The sequence below is a fragment of the Panthera tigris genome, chromosome C1, assembly GCF_018350195.1.
Source record: "Panthera tigris isolate Pti1 chromosome C1, P.tigris_Pti1_mat1.1, whole genome shotgun sequence".
Lineage (NCBI taxonomy): Eukaryota > Metazoa > Chordata > Mammalia > Carnivora > Felidae > Panthera > Panthera tigris.
In genome coordinates, this window is record NC_056667.1 from 2,676,776 (window position 1) to 2,681,237 (window position 4,462).

Here is a 4,462-nt window from a genome sequence, read left to right on the forward strand (position 1 = left end):
GCTGGGTCCTGGCGGCACAGGAGGGGGTGCCGGGGAGGCAAGACGATATTTCAGAGGGGCTCTAGCCAGACAGGAATCGCACATTTGCATTTTGGCTCTGATGTCTGGTGGGACCGGGGAGGGAGGTGAGTCTGGCCAACACCTTCCAGAGGGTCGGGGAGTCCGGCCCCCAGACCCACACATGAACCTCCCAGAGAACGCTGCACCCCAAGTTGCTGGAGGAGAGGCAGGCAGTGCGGGCAGTGGTTGGAGCCGGGCCCCGCCGTCCACCTGGTCGGCCTGATGCCGTGTGTCTGGCTGTCGGCCGCCTAAGGAGACCAGCACCAGATGGATTGGCCCTCCCTGCCTCCCTCCCTGTGTTAGCACTGGATGAGCAAAAAGCTTTGTATGTCTAATGGGTCTGGGGTCTCCTTGGGGGGATGCAAATACCGTGGAACGTGCTGGAGACGGTGTTTGCACAGCACCGTGAACGTGCTGAGTGCGAGCTTGCGCATTGCAAAATGGTTCATCGTACGTCGTGAGTTGCACCTCGAAATAAAAATGGCAACGGAAGCCCTGGCAATCCCTGCCATGCCGGGTGTGGGGGCACGTGGACCCCTGGCGGCCCCCAGAGCCTTCCTTCCCCTGAGCCCTGCCCCGGGGGGGGGGGGTGGGGGCCCAGAGCCGGTCATGTTCCAGGGACTCTGAGCGTCAGTCTCTAATCTTAAAGATCTTAAAGAGCACTCACTCCTGGAGTGCCAGCCCCCCTGTGCTAAACCCGTCAACGGACCGACTGACTCAGCAACCCCCAGCATCTCCCCATCCTCCCAGGCCCCGCAAGTTAAGTGACAGCTGAGAGCTCACATCTGGGGAGGAGATGGCATTAAGTCGGGGCCGGGGCGGGGGGGGAACTCCAGAGTCCTCCCAGTGTGTCCCAGGCACAAGACCCATGAGGACATCGGACCCAAAGCAAATTGCAGCTGGCTCGCTGTGACCCCACCAGTGAGGGGTGGCCTGCCCACCACCCCGCCTTCCCAGCAGGACACCACATGCTTTAGGTAGACGGGCTTCCTGGGCTAGTCTGGCCTTGACTCTGGCCATGCCTGGGCTGAGGCTGAGGGAGGCACAGCCAGGCCGGCCACTAGGGAGGCCACGGGCCGCTGGGCATCTGGACCATTGGGCAGCAAAGGTCTGAGGGTGCTTCCCCAGCGGGGAGGGGACAGAGGAGCGATGGGAGGGGAGGGAAGGGGAAGCAGAAACCAAGGGAGAGACATGGTGTGTCACAAGGTTGGTGGTGGTGGCTTCCTGTGGCCCGGGAACTGGGGTCACCGGTGGCGGCCTGTTGCCCTTCCTGTGGCACAGTCCCCGAGAAGTCACGGCTCCCACACTCCCCACATCACCTGAGGGGGGCTTCCCTCTCGTCCCAGGCGTCTCCCCAGCTCCTGCTCTCCTACTTGGCTTGTAAGCCTGTCACCCCAGTCTCTGCCCCCGTCGTCACATAGTGGCTTCCTGGTCCCTGGGTCTGTGTCATCACGTGACATTCGACTGTCTGTGTGTTCTCTCCTCTTTTTATCAGGTCACCTGTCATTGGTTCGGGTCCACCCTAATGACCTCGGTGTAGCTTGTGCAAAGGTCACATCCACAGATTCTGGGCATTCAGACTTGAGTATATCTTTTTGGAGGACACAGTTAGATCCACAACGTAGGCTTTAAATAATCAAAAAAGTGAATAAATGCCCCTGGCACCTGGGAGAAGTGAGGTGGGCCCAGGAGTACCGGAGGATGGGCTTCTGATGGGTGGCCTGTCCGCAGCGGAGTCTGAGAGGCCCCCCAGAGGAGGAGGCATTTGGGATGAGACCCCAAGGAGCTATGGGGATGGAGCAGGGCAGGCTTTCCAGGCAAAGAGAAGGGCATGTGCAAAGGCCCTGTGTAGGAGGCAGAGCTGAGGGGGAGGGAGAGGAAGAGGACGGGAGAAACCAGTGAAGCTGGGGCTTGCTGCCGGTTGGGGGGGTGGGGTGGCCCGGCCAGGCAGGGCGCAGATTTGGGCACTGACCTTGAGAAAAAAGAGCGGTGTATGCAGTTGGCTTGGCTGCCTTGATAGAGACCAAACAGCAGTGGTTTAAGCCTAGAAGAGGGTCCATTTGTCTTTTCTGTAAGCTCCGGCAGGCAGGTGCCCAAGGGTGTGAGACAGCTGTGCTCTGAGGACCACCTGGAGGCCCAGGTTTCTTCCAGCTTGTGGCTCAGCCGCCCCGGAAGTGCCGGGTGGTCCCGGGCGACCCCACCCAGCAGCTCCTGCCAGCTGCAGGGGGGAGAGAGGAAGGAGAGGAAGCGACGGGGAGGCACTGCCGAAGCAGGGCTCTGTGGCCTGAAGTCAACTCTGGTGCTTGCCGGATGTGCCCGCCTGGCTCTGGTCTGTTCTCCAAGTAGCTCGGCCTGCATAGGTTCCCCCAGGGTCAGGGACCTTGGCTCCCTCTGTCGCCTCCCCAGGCCCAGCTCCAGGGAGTGCTGCCTGCCGAGGCTTCTGGGTTGTGTTCCTGGCCACCTTGCAGCTGGTGACTGGGGTAACCAGCATTGCCCCCCAGCAGCGGGCAGGCATGAAAGGCAGGGGGAGGGCCGCTGGGCCGGGGGAGGCCAGCGAGCAGGTGTCTTGCCAGCTTTCCTTCAGGTGCCTGGGATCACCGTGGCCCTTGGAGACACCGGAGCAGGACTCTGTATGTATCACGGCCAGTGACATCTGTGTTGGGTAGAAGATGGTGAGACGGATGTGTGCCCTTGCTCTCAGTCGGGTACGCAAGGTGACTCCAGCCCCACAGCTTGATTCCCAGGCCCTGGAGACGGTTTAAAGCTAAAGGGGGTTCTTTCAGACGTGCCGTGGCAATCTGCTCCTGCCCCACACGCCCTCAGTCTGCGAATCCATCACACGTGCGGGCCTCCCCCTCCCGGTACCTTCACTTCTTCTTTATTCGTGTATGTCCCCCCGCTTTATTGGGATCTCGTTGGCAAATAAAAATTGTGTGTATTTAAGGTGCACAACGTGATATCCTGACATACACTGTGAAATGGCCACGACAGTCAAGATAATCGACATCTCCCTCACCTCCCATAGTTTCCGCTTTGTGTGCGTGACATCCCGTAAGATTTACCGCGTTGCAAATGTCAAGTGCGCTAGGGCGTGCCGTGAGCTGTGGTTCCCCTGCCGTGCACCAGACTTGCTCATCTGAACACCAAGGCCTTGTCCACTTTGACCAGTGTCTCCCCGTTTCTTCCACCGCAGCCCCTGGTAACTCCCTTCCTGGCCTCTGCGTCTAGGAGTTCGGCTCTCTCCGATTCCGTACGTAAATGACACCATGTGGTCTCTGTCGTCCTGTGTTTGGCTTCTCTCACTGGAAACGTCTTCCAGATTCGTCTGTGTTGCACAGGCCACGATTTCCTTCTCTTAAGGGAAATTCTCAGCAACACTTCACCATATATTTACGCTGTCTGTACCGATCCGTTGATGGACGGGTGTTTCCGTGCCTTGACTACAGTGAACGACGTTGCCGTGACCACGGCCGGCATCTCTTCGGGATCTCGTTCCATTTTCTTTGCATCTGCTTCAGTTTTCTGAATTTGTTTATGTGTTCATTACGTCTGATGCTAGAAAGTAAATACCGTACAGACGAGGGCTTTGCTGTTTCTCTAGGTCAGGGCCTAGCACATAGTAGGTGAAAGGGCGGGCCTACACCGGCCGACTCCATCTTGTTCTGTGTCCTTCACCTTGACCACGCCTCCTCCCCTTGAGTAACTTCCTGCTCACCTGCCTAACAAGACTCCGACCCTTCCCCAGCCAATCGGCTGAGGCCACAGCCATTACCTCATCAACTGCCCCTAGGCCCCAATAAAACCTTTGTCCTTTTGAAACTCGCTCTCTCTCCCCGGTATCTCACCGCTGTGTCGGTGCTGGTAGGGGATTGAGCTCGGGCTAGCTCGAATAAAGGCTCTTTTGCTTTTACATCGGACTCGGCTCCGTGGCGGTATTTGGGGATCACGACTTCTGGGCATAACAATAGGTGCGCACTGAGTACCAGTCACAGGAGGAGATGAGCGTCCGATGGAAGAGGCATCGTGCCCCCTACACAGGCAGACTCTGAATGCCGTATGGTTGCTGGACAAAACACAGAACCCCCGGCTGAATTTGGGTTTTAGATAAACAGTGAATAATATTTTAAAGTAAGTATATGCCAGATATCGCGTGGAGACACAGTTACACTAAAAAAGAAATTGGTTCTTGGTCTAAAATTCAAATTTACCTGGGCGTCCTGTGCTTTTATCTGCTGGAGCCCACAGTCCTGGCCCCGGATCACTTCTGCCCGCGAGCGGTGGGTCTGCCCTCCCGCTGCCTTGTTCTTCTCTAAAGTACCAGCACCCAGCCATGTCCTGGGGCTGCTCATCTTCCCTTCCCTTCCCTCACACTCCCTTCCAGGCCTCTCCCTTCTCTCTGCTC